This window comes from Carcharhinus amblyrhynchos, chromosome 24, assembly GCF_965287045.1.
Source record: "Carcharhinus amblyrhynchos chromosome 24, sCarAmb.v2.hapA, whole genome shotgun sequence".
Classification (NCBI taxonomy): domain Eukaryota; kingdom Metazoa; phylum Chordata; class Chondrichthyes; order Carcharhiniformes; family Carcharhinidae; genus Carcharhinus; species Carcharhinus amblyrhynchos.
In genome coordinates this window covers 30,940,169-30,961,460 of record NC_137347.1, presented here as the reverse complement: position 1 = coordinate 30,961,460, position 21,292 = coordinate 30,940,169, and positions in this window count along the sequence as shown.

Below are 21,292 nucleotides of genomic sequence, written 5' to 3'. Positions count from 1 at the left end.
AAGGCAACTCATGGAAACTTGTAAAGTTCTAACAGTGTAGATTAAGAAAGAATCTTCCCAATGGTGGGGGGAGTCTAGAACTAGGGATCATAGTTTGAGGATAAGGGGGAAACCTTTTAAAACTGAGATGAGGAGAAATTTCTTGACCCAGAGGGTGGTGAATCTTTGGGAGTTCACTATCACAGAAAGTAGTTGAGGCTGAAAGATTGCGCGATTTCAGGAAGGAATTAGATAAAGCCCTTGGGGTTAAAGAGATCAAGGAATATGGGGAGAAGGTGGGATCAGGATATTGAATTTAACAATCAGCCATGGTCAAAATGAAGGCTCAAAGGGCTGATTGGCCTCCTCCTGCTTCCATTGCCTGTGTTTCAATGTTTCCAGAACTGCAAACCTCTGAGAATTGGTTCCCTCATTTCATGAGCATTTTGTCTCCAGAGAAACAATTGCCACAATGTTTGTTGAAAATGGTTAGGTGTTTCTTGCCCTGGCTGCCCCAACTCTCACAGGAAAAAAAATAGAAATATTGAAAGTAGATTACTAATATTTTAAGTAAAGCAAAATCCCCAGGGGAACTGCCTTTATCTTGGAGCCCTCTCACCAACAACACTCTGAAAGGATCAAGAGTGTGAATCAAGCTGCATCATGATAGATGCCCGGCTGGAGGTGAATTATGTTTAGGGGAAGTCCGTGGAAAACTGCACTAATTCCTGGTTTGTTTTTGGGTGAGTGAGTTGACTGCCCAAGGACGATGGTGGTCTCAGAGGCCAGTCTGTGGTGTGAAGCAAATGGTGCCCAAAGTGAGATGAAGGGCTAATGGTTGTTTGGAAGCCAGTGAGCTGAAGTGACAATCACTTCACGAATGACTGGGCTGGGACTTTGTGGGTATTTTGCAACTCATTTGGAGAGAGGGATGTGCGGGCTAGCTGCTGTTAGACAGGAATCCCCAACATCTTAATTTGATCAAAGCCCCTCCTTGCTGACAAAGCTTCCAGGGAAACAATATGTTGGAGTGAAGTATGACACATTTCAAACATGATGGGAAATGATTAGAGAAAGAACAGCTTGCATTTCTATAGTATGGTATCACATCTCTCAAACACCTCAAAGTGTTTCACTCAGAATGAATTACTTAAAAATACAGAAGGGTACTTGCATAGAAATGGGGACAATGCACATACCTGTGTAGGTCAAAAAGACATTTTGGCAGAGACTTGAGCATCTGGGAGCACCAACCATTCTATTATCTAACTCTAGTGTATTGTACGTTGCCTGGAACCTAGTGAAACTTCGGGATCTGGTATCTCCGATTACCCAAGCTGAGCTGAGGTTGGATCCCATGATATAGATTGTATTTCAGGATGATCAAAGAAAAGTACAGCACAGGAACAGGCCCTTCAGCCCTTCAAACCTGTGCTGATCATGATGCCCTAAACAAACTACAAAAGAAACCTTCTGCCCTTACTCGGTCCATCTCCCTCTATTCCCTCCCTTCTCACGCACCCATCCAGATGTCTCCTAAATGTTGCTAATGTGCCTGTTTTCACCACTCCTCTGGCAGTACATTCCAGGCCCCCAGCACTGCTTGCATGAAAAACCTCTCCTGCACATCTCCCTCAAGCTTCCTCCCTCTCGCCTTGAATCTGTGCCCCTTGTAATTGACACTTTCACCCCAGGAAAAGCCTCTGACTATCCACCCGGCCTCTTATAATTTTGTAGGCCTCTATCAGGTCTCCCCTCAGCCTCTGTCTTTCCGGTGAAAACAATCTTAGTTTGTTCAACCTCTTCTCATAGCCAACACCCTCGAGACCAGGCAACATCCTGGTGAACTTTCTTTGCACTCTTTCCAAAGCGTCCACGTCCTTTTGGTAGTGTGGCGACAAGAACTGCACCCAATACTACAAATGCAGCCTAATCAAAGTTTTATATAGCAGCAACATGATTTCCCAACTCATGTACTCAGTGCCCCGGCTGATGTACGCAAGCATGCCACATGCCTTCCTAACCACATTGAAGACAAAACAACATACATTGTTCTTTCCCCAACCCCTACCTCTGTATTCCCTGTACTTTTTCACACCAGCATCTTTCCTTTTCTCATGGTCCTTCCTGTTTTGTCAGCAAGTCAAAGTCCAAGACCTATGCTGTACAACAGCACTGAGAATTTGGAAGGCAGTAGGATTGAGCTGTCCTAACCCTGTTCAGGGAGAGAGAGCCCACAAACTGCAGAGGCCCAAAACAAAATGAAAGGTTTGTTAAGCAAAGATTTTTGTCAATAGGTGAAGGTGAAGATGACCAAGCCACTCATTTGATCTATCCTCCCAGAATTCCAAGCATACTGTTTAGTTTTAACAGCAACTAAAGCATCAGTCAGCTTAATGCCGCACTTGGCACTTAAGGTTGCTGAGGAGCTGTCTTGACTCTGAATCAGACATGTGGGGAGACAGTGGCATAGTGGCATTATCAGCAGACTAGAAATCCAGAGAGCCAGGGCAAGATCTGGGGGCCAACGTTCAAATCCCACCAGGGTAGATGGTGAAATTTAATTCAATAAAAAAAGTGGAGTTAAAAGTCTATTGGTGATCTATCCCTGTAAAAATGAAGGATAAAGATGGCAAGATTCAGGAACCCTGGATGACGAGAGATTGTGAGCCCTGAAAAAGAAGAAGGAGGCATGAACAAATTTCAGGAAATTGAAAATTGAAAAGACTCTCGAGGAATACAAAGGTGGCAAGAAAGAGCTTAAACAGAGACTTAGGAGGGTAAAAATGGGCCATGAAATGTCCTTGGCAGGCAGGATTAAGGAGAATCCCAAGGCTTTTTATGTGTACATAAGGAAGAAGAAGGTAGCTAAGGAAAGGGTAGGTCCACTCAAGGACAGCAGGGGAATTAGTGTTTGGAGCCAGATGAGGTGAGTGAGGTTCTTTACGAGTACTTTGCATTAGTATTCATAAAAGAGAAGGATATGGTGGATGGTGAGTGTAGAAAGGAGGATGTTGAGATAAAAAAGGAGGAGCTATTGGAGGTTTTGAAAAACATTAAGGTGGACAAGTCCCCAGGGCCAAATAGGATGTATCCCAGAATACTGAGAAGCGAGGGAAGAAATTGCTGAGGTCTTGGCCAAAATCCTTGTATGCCCTTTTCCACAGGCGAGGTACCAGAGGAATGGAGAGTAGCTAACATTGTTCCTCTCCTTAAAAAAAGGCGGAAGAGACAATTCGGGAAATTACAGGATTGTAAGCCTTACGTCAGTGGTGGGGAAACTATTGGAGAAAATTCTTAGGGACAGGGTGTACTCACATCTGGAAGAGAATAGGCTTATTAGCGATAGGCAGCATGGTTTTGTGAAGGGGAGGTCGTGTCTCACAAACTTGATTGAGTTCTTTGAGAAGTGACAAGAAAAATTGACCAAGGCAGGGCAGTGGATGTTGTATACATGGACTTTAGTGAAGCCTTTGATCAGGTTCATCGTGATACAGAAGGTGAAGTCTTATGGGATCCGAGGTGAGCTGGTAAAATGGATACAAAACTGGTTTGGGCATAGAACTCAAAGAAATCCGACAACACCAGTTTAAAGTCCAAACAGGTTTATTTGTAGCAAACGCTGCAAGCTTTGGCTTGTGGCGTTTGCTACAAATAAACCTGCTTGGACTTTAAACTGGTGTTGTGGGATTTCTTTGTGTTTTACCTCAGTCCAACGCTGGCATCTCCATATTGGGCATAGAAAGCAGAGAGTAGCTGTGGAAGGGTACTTTTCGAACTAGAGGTCTGTGACAAGCAGTATTCCACAAGGATCAGTGCTGGGGTCTCTCTTGTTTGTGATATATATAAATGATTTAGAGGAAAATGTAGAGGGTCTGATTAGTAAGTTTGCAGATGATACAAAAATTGGGGAATAGCAGGTAGTGAGGAAGATTGTCAGAGAATACAGCAGGATATAAATCAGCTGGAGACCTGGGCCAAAAGATGGCACATGGAATTTAACATGACGAGTGTGAGGTGATGTGATTTGGAAGCTCTACTACAGAAGGAAAGCGTACAGTAAATGGTAGAGTCCATAGAAATATTAGCATATAGAGGGATCTAAGTGTGCAGATCTACTGTTCCCTGAAAGTGGCAACTCAAGTGGACAAGGTGATCAAGATGGCGTATGGCATGCTGGCCTTCATCGGTCAGGGCGTCGAATATAGGAATTGAAAAATCATATTGCAACTGTATAAGATTTTGGTTAGACCGCACTTGGAGTATTGTGTCTGGTTTTGGTTGCCATGCTACCTGAAGGATTTTGATGCATTAGAAAGGATGCAGAAGAGACTTGCCAGGATGTTGCCTGGTTTAGAGGATATGGACTGTGAAGAAAGGTTGAGCAAACTTGGATTGTTTTCATTGTAGTGTTGGAGGATGGGGGGGGGGATCCTCATAGAAGTTTACAGTATTATGACAGGCTTAGATGGGGTGGATGGGGGTCGAAGGGCCAATTACTTGGAAGTATAGGTTGAAAGTGAGGGGGGATGTTTAAAAGAGATGTAAGGAGCAAAGTTTTCACACAGTGGGTCGTGAATACCTGGAACATGTGCCGGAGGAAGTGGGTGGAAGCAGATCCTATATCAATGTTCAAGGGGCATCTGGATAGATACTTGTATAGGCAGAAAATAGAGGGATATGGACCACATAGAGGCAAGAAAATATTAGAGAGGCATCTGTGTCAGCACAGACTTGGTGGGCCGAAGGGCCTGTTCGTGTGCTGTACTGTTCTTTGTTCTTTGATCATGAAGCCATTGCCGATTGTCGTAAAAAACCTGTTTGCTTCACTAATATCTTTAGGGAAGGAAATCTGACATCCTTACCTGATCTGGGTGACATGTGACTCCAGATCCACAGCAACATGATTGGCTATTTAAATACTTCAATGATGCTAGCAGCCTCTGATTTCACCAGCTTTGCAGGTTCAACTGTGGTTGGTTGTCTTTTCCAGATGTTGGGAAAACTGGCATCATGGGTGGCATGGACAAGTTGGGCCAAAGGGCCTGTTTCCAGGCTGTAAACCTCTATGACTTTATGGAAGCTTTAGTTCAAAGGTTTGAAGGTAAGTGAGCCTGGGTCCCCCCCCAAGGCTCACTCCTACATCAGACTCCCTCTTCCTCCATTCATCCCCATCCACAGGAGTTGAAGACCAAGCCCCTTCCAAAGACCTACAACATTCCTACTAGCAGCTGTGGGTGCCTTACCAGTGGCTGCAGCTTGCTCCAAAGGGAGTTCTGTCCAACTGGAAGTCAAGCCCATCAACTGGACAGAATTCCAGATGCTGATACCGTGGAAAAAAATTGCACATGCTCTGGAATCAAAACCCAACAGCGTGCCAGGAAGCCCAGACTTCTAAGTCTCTTGGCAAAGGTTCCATTTGCCTCATCTAAACAACTTAACTCCATCAGGAAATTGGAATAGAAGTTTATTATTATTTATTTCATTCCTGTTTATGGGAACTTGCTGTGTGCAAATCGCTGCATTTCTCTGAAGTACAGCTGTGACAAAAAGTGAGGCAAACCCATATTTATAAAAGTGAAGTTTTCATGTGCAATTGATTTTGTGATGTGGGACAAACTCCCTTAAACATTTAAACGTGAATATTCACACCTCTGCTGTCGTGTGAACTTTCAAGTGTAATTTGCACATAAACTGAGAGAAATGCAGGGCAGAATTCAGTTAGGGTTACAAGGTGGCCAAATGCCAGTGTTTCCTCAAGCTGATAGATACGTAGAGATAGTGTTGGTTATCACATCTACCATTCATCATCTTTTCACTTTGTTTTGCATGTTTTAAATGCCAATGCTCTATCTATGGGTTGATTGTAAGTCAACAATGCTGGCAATAAATAAACCATTTGTAGCATGATTGCATATGGCAAAAATGTACTTAATTCCGATTAAATAGCTAGTCTCATCAGATCTCAATGTGCAACATAGCACAGAACAGGAATGTTCGGTGGAGAGGTCGCTCATTGTGGGATCTCAATCTATTTATACCCTTCTTATCTCAATGGAGAACCTACTGCTTTAAAGGAGTATTTGATCTGTGTCCATGGTTAGTGCAGTTTGTGACTAAATGTTACAGTACACGGAAGGAGTTTCAACATAGGGAAATGTTGAGTGTTTGGGGAAAACCAATTCGTTTTCCCTTGATGTGAAGGAATAGGAATGAGTGTCACTTAAAGAGATTTTATAATGTTTTTCTTTAGATCCTATGAGATGGGATTCAGTACAGGAAGTCTATTTTTAAACCTTCATTATGTTGTTTGAAGAAATCGTTGGTGGAGTGGGTTGGGACATTGCCCTTTCATATTCTGGGCACTGTAGCTCAGGTCTTGGAGTGGGTACATGGCAGATTTAGCAGAATCATCCCAAGGCTATAGGATTTGCTCTTCCCTTTGAGAGCTCTGAGGTGCAGAGGGAGCTGGGTGTCCTAGTGCATACATCACAAAAGGTCAGAATACAAATTCAGCAAGTAATTAGGAAAGCTAATACCACGTTATTGCTTATTGTGAGGGGAACTGAATACAAAGCAGAGAGATTATGCTCCATTTGTACAGGGCACTGATGAGAACACACTTAGAGTACTGTGTGTAGTATTGGTGTCCTGATGTAAGGAAAGATGTTAATGCATTAGAAACAATCCAAAGATGGTTTACCAGACTGATACGTGGAATGGATGGGTTGACTTGTGAGGAAAGATTGGACAATCTAGGTTTGTATCTGCGGGTGTTTTGAAGAGGAAGTGGTGACCTGATTGAATTATTCGGATCATCCTATTTTCTATTGTCTTCAGTTCTGACAAAGGGTCATCCAGATTTGAAATGTTAGCCCTGTTTCCGTTCTACTAATGCTGCCTGCTGAGATTTTCTGGCATTTTCTCTTTTTGTCTGTGTGGTATATTTGTTGGTCACCCACTAAGACAAAATCCTCTGATTTGATCATATTCCTCCTCCGATTTTTGAACCACTTTGATCCTGCCCAATCTTTGTGCAGTTGCCGGTAATGTAGCAAACTCCTCAACTTTTTCCAAAAATTGAATCTCATGTTTTCCTGGACTCTCTGTTTCAATGTGTGACCATATGACCTCCCCTGCACGATTCTGGTGCGGGCGAGGTTCCCAGAACGGAAACCTCTGTCGGCCTCGAGCAGGATTTTATGAACTTTGCCCGAGTGAGGCTGTAAAAACCCACCCACATATAGTGTTTTGTTGTTTCCCTTGAACATACCCCGTATTAGCATCCTCATCAATCTTAACTTAAATCTTTGAACAGGTAATGGTGTCTCTGAAGTTGTTTTTAATTCAGTAGCGCAACTAAAGTTTCATGGTGTATTTCTATCCTAAGATGTAGTTAGCAAATTTCTTGCATGCCCACACGGATGTTAATGCTCCCGTTTTGATTATTGAATATTTCTTCTCTGTGTCTGTTAATGGACATGATGCATAATAGACTGGTCTGCATTTTTCATTTAGGATCATAGAATCATACAGTGCAGAAGGAGGCCATTTGGCCCATCGAGTATGCATCGACCACAGTCCCACCCTGGCCCTATCTGCACAACCCCTATTTACCCTAGAAACAGTACTGCCCCAACCCTGTTGAATTTCCATCTGTGAAAGAACTGTCGGTAATTTTGGGTCGTAATGTGCTAATATCCCTGATGACATCAACCTCTTCTTGATATTGCCGAATGTTTTCTGATATGCTTCTTTGCATCATTATTCACTGTCTTGGCTAACAACTGGTGTTGTAGCTCTTTGAGCTCTGGTTTAGAAATTTTGACACTTGATTCACCATTCCCGTGAACCGTTGTAACTCCATGATATTCCTCGGAGTTGGAATTTCTTTTATGATTCTGGTCTTCAGATTTTTATTCCTGACTCACTCACAATGTGACCAAAAAACCTGACTGTGCGCTGTGAAAACTCACACTTCCTATTGAGTATCATCCCACTCCTTGTAGTCTTCTCAGCACTGCTCTCACTCATATTATACACAAACTGAGTGGACCCGCTTATCCATGTGGCAAATAATTGTGTGAGCCCTCTAAGAGATTTAACATGGTTCATCAGAAGATCTCTGGTGCTAATGTTATTCTGCAGGATAACCTGTTAAAACAGAACCTTCCAAATGGTGTTAAGAAAGTTGTGAGAAGCTTGGACCCCTACCCTAGTGGTAATCGGCCAGAATCTGATGTTAGAGTCTAATTTGGGGAATTTTGAACTCATCCCTAATTTTGCTAAACTCTCATGCACTGATGCTATTGGACGGATTTCTCTTTCCACAGTTTTATAGCGTTGTGAGAGATCAACACATATTTTTCTGGAAGTGTTTGGTTTCAGAACCACTTCTGTCCTGCGCCAACCAAGTCATTGGTTTTGTTCGAATGACTCCTTGTCTTAACATTGAGTCGATCTTTCTTTACCTTTGAAGTAGAGGCCTTTTAGGGTGTAAATAAGCACATTGCTTTCGTTTCTGGGCTTAGTTTTATATAATATGCTGTTTTTAACTGTCCCAATCCTATAAGTAACGTTGAGAATTCTGCTCCCGAATGATGTATCCTATTCTGTCTATCTTTTAATCTGTGAATTGGATTCCTTCCCATACATGCCTTACTGTTTAAAAATGAACAACTCTGATCTTGAATTACATACAGTATTTCAGTAGTTACTTTGTGTGTTGTTAATTCTTCCTGAAGCTTCATCTCTTCTCCTCCTGGTCCATGTCGCTTTTTGTAGGATGGTTGAAGAACTCTCTTGCTTAACCATGGTTCAGCCTCTGAAAGAATTATTGCTCCAGTTTCCAATTCCTGTGACCGTCTACCAGGATCTCTACACTCTGATAATTTCCACTTCTTTAATCTCTCCAAAGACTAGTATCTAAATGTCCTGTGAATCTTTAAGTTCATGGACTCTTGTTTCCTTTTCAAACTTTTTCAGTCTGGATTGTCTTTTCTACTGCAGCACAGTGCCTGAAACTGCCCCATCTGTTTTGCACCAATGACATTGCACATTTTGAGTGGGACAATTCCTGCCTTTCTCTTCTGCACTCGTGATGGTAGTCACAGCTGCCATCATGAGTTGCTTTTCATGTTGCATGTAACTCCATCTTTCTATTTTCCCTTTTCAATGTTTGACAGGTTTAGCTATCTCTCGCTCTCTTCCTCTGACTTCCGATCAGGCTTTTCTCCTGATTTTGGCTCGGCTACATAATTATCAGCTGACTGCAGCTAAATCTGCGAATGCATCATCTCCTCTCCAACAACTATTCTGCCGTGGATTAGCTCCTCCTTCAGGTTATTGTGCCAGCAATCTTCTGCTTGTTGGTACAAATCAATAATAAATAAGTGCTTTCTCCGTGCATGTTTATGGAACTTTGCGTGTTTCCATGAGGGTGCTTTTTAAAATTATTCATTCATGGGACGTGGGCGTCGCTCATTGGTCAGCATTTATTGCCCAACCCTAGTTGCCCGAGAATGGTTGAGAGTCAGTCACATTGCTGTGGCACTGGAGTCACATGTAGGCCAGTCTGGGAAAGGATGGGAGATTTCCTTTCCTAAAGGACATTGGGGAACCAGATGGGTTTTTCTGACAATTGACAATGGTTTCATGGTTATCAGTAGGTTCTTAAATACAGATATTTTTTATTGAATTCAAATCCCACTATCTGCCGTGGTGGAATTCGAACCCCGGTCCCCAGTACATGAGCTGTGGTTCTGGATTAATTAGTCTAGCAATAATACCACTAGGCCATTGCCTCCTCTGATTTAAGACATGTCTCCAATTTGTCAATAACTTTGAGATATGTAGTTTTACTCTCACTGACTCCCAGGGTAACTAAAATTTTGGGTGAATTTTTCCCTCAAAATTCCAAGTGTCATAACAGCGAGGAGACAGGAGTCTTCCACATTGGTCTTTTTGGTGCACTTCTCGCTCTTCCAGCACTCTGTCACTTTCTGAGACAGTTGGAAGCTTACCGTGGTTGGGAGATGGGGGGAGGGGTGTTGGTGGAGGAGCTGACACATGCCGGTGAAGCTGGCTTCAGAGTGCATGGGCACCATTCTGCATGGTGCCCTGATCTTCAGGTGAACTCGGAATCCTCCTCCCACCCACTGCCCATGGACATCAGGATCCATTCTCCCACTTCCCTTCATCGACAACGTTGCCATCTCCCCACACCGACATGGGCTGCTGGCATTGGGACCCTCCTGATGACTCCCCTGATGGACCCCTGACCCACTGTCATGACCCCTTTGCGATTCACCCCTGCATGAAGCCCACCGCACAACCTCCACTGCCTAGATACCCTGTGCGTAGCCCCTCTGTCACAACCTCACCACCACTCAGACCCCACCTCCTTGATGGTGCCAGGCAGTCACTGCCTGATGGGCATTATCCAGCCATGCCCCCAACTACCCGGGGGCTTCACTGGCTTCCGATCCCCCCTGGCGCGGCCATGGTGCCTGATCTCTGCTTGTGGAAACCAAGTAGCGATTCTCGCTGGCGTGACTGGTGAGGTGTGAAGCATCCGGGAGGGGGAAGCAGCTGTGCCGGACTGGATAATTACATGCAGATCCTGACACTCTGATGCTAATGAGCTTTGCGTTCTTTGTGGATGTAAGGCCATTCTTGCCATTAACACGGGGCTGGGAAAGTAGCAATTCAATTTGAGCTCCGTTATCTGCACAGTGGCCCATTGCATATAACAGCGTGTTGACCTCATTGTTTGGCTTTGCTGCGGGACCCAAGATTTTGCAAAACCGAGTGCATCTCTTATATCACTTCAACCTGATTTAGGCCCGCAATTCCTCTAAACTCTCTGCTGTAGGTAGAGATTTTTCTTTTTACTGCTTACCATCATATATTAATGTGTTGGAGTGGTTTCAAAGATTTCTGAAGATTGAAAATTATAAACCCTCTGAACATTCAGTTTAAGATATTTACAGATTATGGAGAACATTCTGTAAGCTTCTGATCTTGCTCGCTTTCCTTTTATTTTCACTTTACACTGTCCCGGAGTCTCACATCATGTGAGTATGTGTCACTCCCTTCTGTGACATCACAGACTATTACAGTTAACCCTTTATGAGACTCAGTCCAACATACCCCATGATACCACACCCTTCGCTGCCAAATGACCCTGCCGGGAGGTTCATCTGTGTGAACATCCAATGAACCTTGTGTGAGCTTTGTGTGACGCCCTCTGCAGTGAAGTAGCCTCCGAGGTGTTTGTTGCCTGGAAGCATGGCTGTGGGTCTGACATCTCTGTCAATGAGGCCACCCCTCCAGCGGTTACTGCTTATCACCGGGCTAATGGAGAAACTTGGCAGTCATTTCACACAAAGAATCATGGAAAGGTGGAACTCCCTCTTCCAAAAGAATGTGGATTCTGGGAGATAACTGGAGCTTCTGGGACTGAGCTGAAAGATTTCTGTTGAGTAGGAGTATTAAAGGATATAGAACTTAGGTGGGTGAATCAAGTTATGGCACAGACTAACTGTAATCTGATCGAATGAATGGTGAAATGATTCAAAGGGCTGAGTGGCCTTCTCATGTTCGTATATTCTGATCTTGGAGGGCAGCATGGACCCGTTGGGCTGAAGGGCCTGTGTCTGTGCTATATTGCTGCTTGACTCTATGGCTCTATGTTCCTCTGAATTGCTTATAAAGTCACCCTATGGTGGGGCAGTAAGTATAGTAAGAAGTCTCACAACACCAGGTTAAAGTCCAACAGGTTTATTTGGTAGCAAAAGCCACTAGCTTTCGGGCCTCTGACCCTTCATCTGGTGGCCCAGTCCAATGCCGACATCTCCACATCATGACTACCATGGGCAGTAAGTCATCAGGAACCCATTCTGTCGGATAGTGTTAATAGAAGGAGTCACAAGCAATGAGAAGAAGTGAGCAGGGCATTGTATACATCCCTTCAAAACTGAAAAAATTATGTAAGTCAGAAATCTAATTTGTTGCATCAGAGTTCTTTTGTTTTTGCCAATATGGGGAAAATGAGTCACCCCCCTTTTACGGTTATGTATAAGCCAACTGTTGTCAGCAATGTCTGGTGGACTGAAATTGCTTACGCATTCAAGGCAGAATGAGAACTTTGTTAAGACTGACTGCGGGTGAGATGTCTCGCTGCAGGTGTCACAGCACGCTGCTCTTAGGCATCGTGTGATGCGCAGCCTGTAACATAATTGGAGACCTGCTGGCTGTCAATCAAACTTCGTCACGCTGTGTGATGGATTCACACTTCAGTGTAACCCACGGCCTGAGGCAGTGCGTGTTCCTTAGACAACAATGGAACTTGTACCTATGAGTAATCTGTTGAATGCAGCCAGTTCTCTTTTGGGCTGGTGCCATGCGGAGCTGAGTCACTCTTTCTGGAAGTTAACACTGTAAGGCACACAGCAGCTTTAGGAAGTTAGTGATAATTGTGTCTGACCCAGGACAGAGCTCTGAGTGAAGAAAGGCTTTTCAGGGCAGGAATGTTGATGTTTGATGGGACAATATAGAGGTACAGTCATTTTACTCTGTTTCTAATGTATGATGTAGCTGCACCTGGAGTATTTGGGAAAAAGGAAAAGGGAGCTTTACGTATAACCTGAGCTGTACCTTTCCTCCTCACGCCAATAGCAGGTGTCTGGGATCAAAAGTGCTATAGCCCTGACAACCATCATCTGAAATATATATAAAATATATATTTTGCTAATCTTTCTCTTCAACCTATCTGTAACTGTAACACGACATTCTGCAACCTCTCCTTTCTTTTTCCCTTATGTTCTCTATGAATGGTATGCTTTGTCTGTATAGTGCGCAAGAAACTTAGCACTGCACACTAATATATGTGACAATAATAAATCAAATCAAAACAAACTGAAGAAGGGTTATATTGGACTCAAAACACTGAGGTGAATTTGCTGACTGTTCATGCCAGTGGGATTTTCCCATCCCGCTGCAGTGAATGGAGATTGGCTTGTTGCCAGATTCTCCATCTTCGCCGCAGCGGCAGCATGGTGTGAGCAGGCGGTAAGGTTGCGCCCTATAACTCTTGTTTCTCTCTCCATGGATGCTGCCAGACCTGCTGAGTTTCTCCAGCACTTGTTTTTATTTCAGACCCATCGCTTGCTCTGCCACTGAGGGAGATGGAGGGGCAGGGGGGCTGGGGAGAGGGAGGGTGGGCGATTGAGTAGCTAAGGAGCACTGGACTCCAGTCACAGTGTTAAATCGTGAGCCAGACATAATTGTTTAGAATGTGGCTGCAGAGGTTAATTTGTGACTGTGATGCTGAGGGAGATCAAAGAGGCCCGAGATCACCTGGTTCCATTATCCGCTCAAATGGAGGCAATCTGCAGCCACAGTGCAACTTGTCAACTTTATTCTTCTTAGTGGCGTGAAAGTGACACAGCTTCCCGAACCTGTCTCACTCTTGTACAGGGTACGCTCTCTGTTACTCTTCCAGATTTCAGCCGGGCTGGGGGTAGGGGTACGGCGGAGGGAGGGGGATTATATTTGTGGTGAACAGTTTTCTCTTTGTTTGGAGTTGGGTAAGGAGACAGAAGATGCATCTTGTTTCATTTCAACCATAATGCACCAGTTTGCCAACTCTCCAGAGTTGGACTGGAGACTCCAAAAAGTAAAGAGCAAACTCCTGGACAGGGGAGAAAAATTGTTATGTTCTTCGAATCCTACAGTGAAGAAGGAGGCCATTCAGCCCATCGAGTCTGCATCGACCATAATCCCAACCAGGCCCCATTCCCATAACCCCATGCATTTCCCCTAGCTAGTCCCCCTGATACTAAGAGGCAATTTAGCATGCCCAGTCCACCTACCGCACATATCTTTGGACTGTGGGAGGAAACCGGAGCACCTGGAGGAAACCCACACAGCCATGGGGAGAATATGCAAACTCCACCCAGACAGTGGCTGGAGACTGGAATTGAACCTGGGTCCCCGTAACTGTGAGGCAGCAGTGCTAACCACTGTGCCACCGTGCCGTATCATTAGGAATTTCTTTTGAACATGGTTTTTGAACACTTCTGTTTATTATTTATAAAAATATTGGAGCTGGAAAAGAAAAGGTTACTTGATTCAGTCAAGACTGAACCAGTTGGTTAATGGGGAGTATATTGGTTTCCGAATTAGCTGTGGATAGGTGAAGGGTCATGAGGTGGGTTTATTGGGACAACCAATGGCAGAGCGTGAGGCTAGTGAAGCTCATGTCAGGTGACCCAGGACGATGTCCAACTAAAGGCCTAGTTAGCTTGCACACGTGATTTGACAATGCACCGAACACCATATGAATTGTTAAATTGTATAAACGATTCTCTTGTTGAAGACATTGTTTGTGTAACAAACAGGAAATGCTGCAATTGTGTCAGAGGCTCCACCTGACCGTAAAGTAACAAGACAAGCTGATGCCTGAGGTGGAGGCCTTTTACCAAAACTCTCTCTCCCTGTTTTATTGCAAACGTACCTTTCTGAGCAGGTCTTATACAATCTTGTCGAACTCCACTTTCAGTTACACTCATGAAGAAGGAGTTGGGAATTCAGAGCCTGGGTCCTGTGCTTGTCCCGCAGCCGTTACTGGTGGGTTCCCGAAGTGGACTTGATACTCACTTCCAGATGCGATTGCCCACGCACCGCTCCCCCCCCCCCGAATGAGATTTCATTGGCAGCCACCTTGAAATGCACACTGAGAAAGGCTAATTGTGGCCAGGGTGGGGGTGGGGTGGGGCATCTGAATGGGGAGAGGGCCGATGCCAAGAGGAGTGAGAGAGAGGGTGGGCATATCCTGTGAGTTCCTTGAGAGCTGGCAGCAGCTGTGGAACTGCCCCTGGGAGCTGTAGCACTGTCTAACTGAAATGAGCTAGAATAGACGCTGCAAGTTCTATTTCTGCCACAAATTCACGCACTGGCAGCAGAGCACACAGTGCAGTATAAAAGCAAAATACTGCGGATGCTGGAATCTGAAACAAGAACAAGAAATGCTGGAAATTCTCAGCAGGTCTGATAGCCTCTGCGGAGAGAGAATACAGCCAATGTTTTGAGTCAGGATGAGCCTGCGTTAGGCCTAAAGTGAAGGAAAATTGGACTAGATTTGTATTACGAGGACTAGGGGAAGGAGCTGCAATTTGGACAAAGGGAATGTAAGTAGTGATGATAAAGGCTAGGAATGGTGCTAAGAGCACCCATTAAGAGATTGGAATGTGCAAACGGCAGAACAAAGATAAAGATTGCCAGAGGGCTACCTGAGGAATGTGGATGTTCACACAACGCCTCGGGCTTCAGACCTTTCCTTTTATCTTATATCACCCCAGACATTCCCCCCTCCACCACTGGAATGTGTTTGTTCTGAAAATGTGTAGGCCTATTGCCCATCCACCCACCAGAAAAGTGGACAGGCCATGTAAAAATACCACCAATATACCCCCGTGATGGGCTTAATCGCCCACTTCATTGTCGCTGGGAGCCCTTCAGACTTCTGCGTGCGCCCATCGTCTGTAATGTTGTGTGCGGGCGCGATGATGGTCAGGATGCACACCTCAGGTCTTCCCACACAATTCACCTGCTTTCGGATCAGACGCATATCCAATTAATCAACATAACATTCCGGGCCCAGGTTTTATTTTAACAGAACTGAGTGGCACGGTGGTGCGGTGGTTAGCACTGCTGCCTCACAGGGGCCCGGGTTCAATTTCAGGCTTGGGTCACTGTCTGTGTGGAGTTTGCACATTCTACCGGTGTCTGTGTGGGTTTCCTTTGCGTGCTCCGATTTCCTCCCACAGTCCAATGATGTGCGGATTAGGTTGATGGGCCATGCTAAATAGACCCTAGTGTCAGGGGGATTAGCAGGGTAAATAAGTGGGGTAAGGGGAATAGGGCCTGGGTGGGATTGTGGTCGGTGCAGACTTGATGGGCTGAATGGCTTCCTTCTGCACTGTAGGGATTCTATGAAGAGAAGAACTTCCACAGAGGTTCAGAATTGATCTGTTCGCGGTCTTTAAGATTGTTAAGGGTTACGGCAGGGTAAATTAATGACAGATCGATTCCATTCAAGTGTGATGGAATACACCCCACATGCCTGGATGGGTGCAGGAACATAGCAGCTCACTTGATTGGCACCACATCTACAAACATCCACTCGCTCCACCACCAACACTCAGTAGCAGCAGTGCATACTATTTGCAAGGTTCACTGCAGCAACTCACCAAAGATCCTGCACCTTCCAAACCCATGACCACTTTGAATTACAAGAACAAGGACAGCAGATATATGGTAACACCGCCAACTGCAAGTTCCCTTCCAAGTCACTCACCATCGTGATATGGAAATATATTGCCGTTCCTTTGCAGTCGCTGGGTCAAAATCCTGCGATTCCCTCCCTAACGGCATTGTGGGTCAATCCACAGAACATGGACTGCAGCGATTCAAGAAGGCAGCTCACCACCACCTTCTCAAGGGGGATTGAATATAAAAGTAGGGAGGTCTTGCTGCAGCTGTATAGGGCATTGGTGAGGCCGCAGCTGGAGTACTGTGTGCAGTTTTGGGCGCCGCACCTGCGCAAGGATATTTTGGCCCTGGAGGGAGTGCAGAGGAGGTTTACTAGGCTGATACCGGAGTTGAGGGGATTGAGCTATGAGGAGAGGCTGAATAAACTAGGCTTGTACTCGTTAGAGTTTAGAAGAATGAGGGGAGATCTCATTGAGACATATAAGATGATGAATGGGATGGATAGGATAGAGGTGGAGAGACTCTTCCCGCTCAAAAAAGACAGTAGGACTAGGGGGCACAGCCTCAAGATAAAGGGGAGGCGGTTTAGAACGGAGTTGAGGAGGAACTTCTTCACTCAAAGGGTGGTGAATCTCTGGAATTCTCTGCCCGTTGAAGTGGTGGAGGCTGCCTCGCTAAATATTTTTAAGAAGCGGGTTGATGGGTTCTTGATAAGAGAGGGGATTAAGGGTAATGGGGAGAGGGCGGGAAAGTGGAACTGAGCCACAACAGATCAGCCATGATCTTGTTGAATGGCGGGGCAGGCTCGAAGGGCTAGATGGCCTACTCCTGCTCCTATTTCTTATGTTCTTATGTTCTTAACTAGGGATGGGCAATAAATGCTGGCCAGCCAGCGACACCAACGAATGAAAAAAAAACTCGTTTGTGAGACATAAGACAAGAAAACGAATTAAACTCCCTAATAGCACTGTGGGTGTCACAGTGCAGCAGTTCAAGAAGGTGGCTCACCACCCCCTTCTTCAGGGCAATTAGAAAGCAGTAATAAACGCTGGCCTAGCCAGTGACACCCACATCCATGAAACAATTAAATAAAATTCAAGGAAGAGGATGGTTGGAATCTTTTACACAGTATTAGGCCAGTAGAATGTGAAATCCTCTACCGCAAACAGAATCCATCAATTCTTCAGAAAAAGAATACACCCTTCTGAGTCAGAAGGCAGTGTGCTTGAGTGCTTGTCCAGAGACCTGAGCATATCACCCAGGCTGACACTCCCCAGTGCTATACAAAGTGAGGGCTGTACTGCCAAGGTGCAGCCTTTAGGATGAAATTGTGTCTGCCTGTCCTTTCATGTAGCTGTAAATGACACTGTGACTACTCTTCTGACTAGTGCTTATTGCCATTGCTAAAACAGCCTATTCATCATTATTGCTTATGGGATCTTGCTATGCACAAATTGTGTGCTGTGTTTTCTATATTATAACAAGTGACTACACTTCAAAAGTACTCCATTGACAATGAAATGCAGTTGTGAAAAGCGCTATGTAAGTGCATGTATTTACTTACTTTGCAGTCTCTCAAGCTAGATTATAGAATCCATACAGTGCAGAAGGAGACCATTTGGCCCATCACATCTGCACCAACCACAACCCCACCTAGGCCCTATCCCCATAACCCCATGCATTTACTCTAGCTGATCCTCCTGACACCAAGGGGCAATTTAGCATGGCCAACCAACCTAACCCACAGACCTTTGGACTGTGGGAGGAAACCCACACAGACATGGGGAGAATGTGCAAACTCCACATAGACAGTGACCCAAGCTGGGAATCGAACCCAAGCCCCTGACGCTGTGAGGCGGTGGCACCACTGTGCCACCATGTCGCCCCTGCTGGATGCTGCTAGATGCTGCTACTGTGTACCTACTCTGAGACCTTCTCTGTCCACAGGAGGACGTGCTGCTCTGCACAGTTGAAGCTGCTTTCAGTCTTCACATAGCCTTCTGATTACCCGGTGACTGCCGTCACCTTTTCCCACAACTCGTGGTCACCTTTATCCCTGAGCTCTCTTCACCAACCCTGTAAGCCCTGGCCACCAGGCTCAAGTCCCACTCTGCTGTGCCTTTGCCCATTTCTGTGAACCCTGCTTCAAGTTCCTCATGAAAACTCTGAACATTCAAAGTTGTTAATGGGGTTTTTAAAAAAACATGACTCATTTCCAGGAAGGGAAAGGGATCTAGCTTTTCTCATGCATGAGGAATTTCTGTGTAATTCTCACCTACTCAGGGAAAGCTGCATTACTTAGAAATCATAGAAATCCTACAGTGCAGAAAGAGGCCATTCGGCCCATCGCGTCTACACCCACAACAATCCCACCCAGGCCCTATCCCCGCATCCCTAGGTATTTACCCACTAATCCCTCTAACCTACACATCTCGGGATACTAAGAGTCAATTTAGCTTGGCCAATAACCTAACTGGCACATCTTTGGACAGGCAAAACTTGGAATGTACAAAGATAGAAACTCTTATAGGTTTAATGACTTGGAAATCTTGCATAGTTGCAAAGGCAGAAAAAATGCCTGAGAGCAATGTAAACTATAACTCAGCCTTTTTTCAGTTCTGGCCTCTTATGCGTACTTGATTTTTATTGCTTAGTGCCTGTGCCTTCAGCTGTCTAGGTCACATAGAAAGACAAAGGCAGCATGCACGTGGGAACATCATCATGTGCAAGATGCCCTCTAATGTCAGACACCATCCTGTCTTTGAAAGTATATTGCTGTCCTTCCCATCAATGCAGGGCCAGGAACCCTGTCGAACAACACTGTCAGAGCTTCATCAGCACGCAGTCTGTGGCGCTTCCAGTAGGTGTCCCATTACCATTTCCTCTCGGAGAAATTAGGGATGATAATAAATGTTGGTCTTGGCAGTGAATCCTGTGAATAAGTATTAAAAATGATCTGGCGTTCCCTGCCTGAACCTCCCTGTTTCCCTGTCTCTTGCTCTCTCTCCTTTATGAGATTCATTTAGACCTACTGCTTTGACCAAGATATGGAGATGCTGGCGTTAGACTGGGGTGGGCACTGTAAGAAGTCTCACAGCATCAGGCTAAAGTCCAATAGGTTTATTTGGTATCATGAGCTTTCAGAGCACTGCCTCTTCAACAGGTGAGTCATACCTGATGAAGGAGCAGCGCTCGTAAAGCTTGTGATTCTGAATAAACCTGTTGGACTTTAAACTGGTGTTGTAAGACTTCTTACAGCGCTTTGATCAAGTCTTTGGTCAACTCTCCCAATATCTTATTCTGTGGCTCTGTGTCAAGATGTGGCTGATCACACTCCACTGATACACCTTTTTGGGATGTTTGATTCAATTAAAGCTGCTTGCATATAAATGCAAGTTGTTTTTCTCCCCCCTGCCAGTTCCAAACTCAAGTCACAAGTGAGATCCCTGCACCCCTGGGCTGGGGCTGGCTTCCAGTTACTTTTGACCATTTTGATTTTCAGAGCATGTTCTCCTTTGCAGGCTTTGACTAAGGGTAAAGAGCCAGGCTGATGATGGTGGACATGCATCAGATTCCAACCCTCACCCCACTGGAGGGAGAATCGGGGGTCCAGTTCAGCATGAAATCCCAACTGACACACCCAGTGCAGTACAGAGGGGGGCCTGCACTGCAGGAGGTGCAATCTTTCAAATGAGATGTTAACCTGAGGCCTCCCCTTCCCTCTCAAGGTGGCTGTAACAGATTGCGTAACGTTATTTCGAAGATGGCAAAGGGAGTTCTCGCCTCAACCACCATCACAAAACAGCTCATTACTGCTGATGAGACCTTGCTGGGTGCAAATTGGCTGTCGTGTTTCCCACATCACGGCAGTCAGAGACATTCGAAAGGGGCTTCCCAAGGTTGTGAAAGGTGTGAGAGATGATTGCTCTTTCTTTCCGTTCTAAAGTTGGACTGCTATAAAAACAGAGAGGTTCCTATCTATCCGGCTGATCCAACTTTCCATGTGCTGTCTGATTAGCTCTAATACTCAAATAAAAGGCCCAGAGTGACAGGTAACCTCAGCTTCCGACACCAGATGCTCAGCACTATTGTCAGTGGGTTCGAGACTCATTGTTTGGGAAGATATTAGTCGCTCTCGTGTGTCAGAGCTGGTGACAGCTCAAGATTGCTGGGTCCAAGATGATTCACTTTGATGGCAACCCGATCGGTCTGGCCTCTGTAAGCAGCCTGATCAATAATTTGTCACACGTTGAACAGCTCAGACATGGTGCCGAACACAAGAACTGCTGGTGTCAGGTATTGACTGTTAACGGCAGCTTCTTGGATTGCTGGTGACAAAACGGCTAAAAATAGCTGCTGTCCTTTCAGTTTGTCAGCAACACGAGAACCCGTGGCCTGCATGGTTTGTTTAGCCTTGATGTGAGTAAGTAGAGGATTTGGATAGCGTGCCTATTACTTTCGCACCTTTCTATATGTTATAGGAGGGGTTGTGTTTCCAGAATCTCTGAGGCCCTGACTGAGAGTGGGAGGGGAAACACATTTTAAATCTTAATGTTTATCTGTAAATGGATTCACTGCATTGTGGGTCACAACCCTCTGCTTAAATTATTGCTTCATATCTTCACACTCCTCCTGGTGAGTAGTGTGAAATATCCATGGTTAAGGCCATTCTCATCCCAGTTAGTCCGTGTCTGCGTTGGTTTCCACTGGCTGCTCCGTTTTCTTCCCACAGTCCAAAGATGTGCGGGTTAGGTGCATTGCAATGCTAAATTAATCTCAGTGTCAGGGGATTAGAGGGCCGGGGTGGGATTGTGGTTGATGCAGACTTGAGGGCTGAATGGCCTCCTTTTTGCACAGTAGGGATTCTATGAAGATTTCTTTCATGCCATTTGGTTCTTTTGTCAGTCACTTTAACCCGGTGTCCTCTGGTTCCCAAACTTCCGAGTGCATTTTCTTCCAGGAGAAATCTGGCAAATTATTTAGTTGTTTCTTCCTGGGCTACAGGCCCATGTATGTTGGTAGTACTGGTGTATCACTA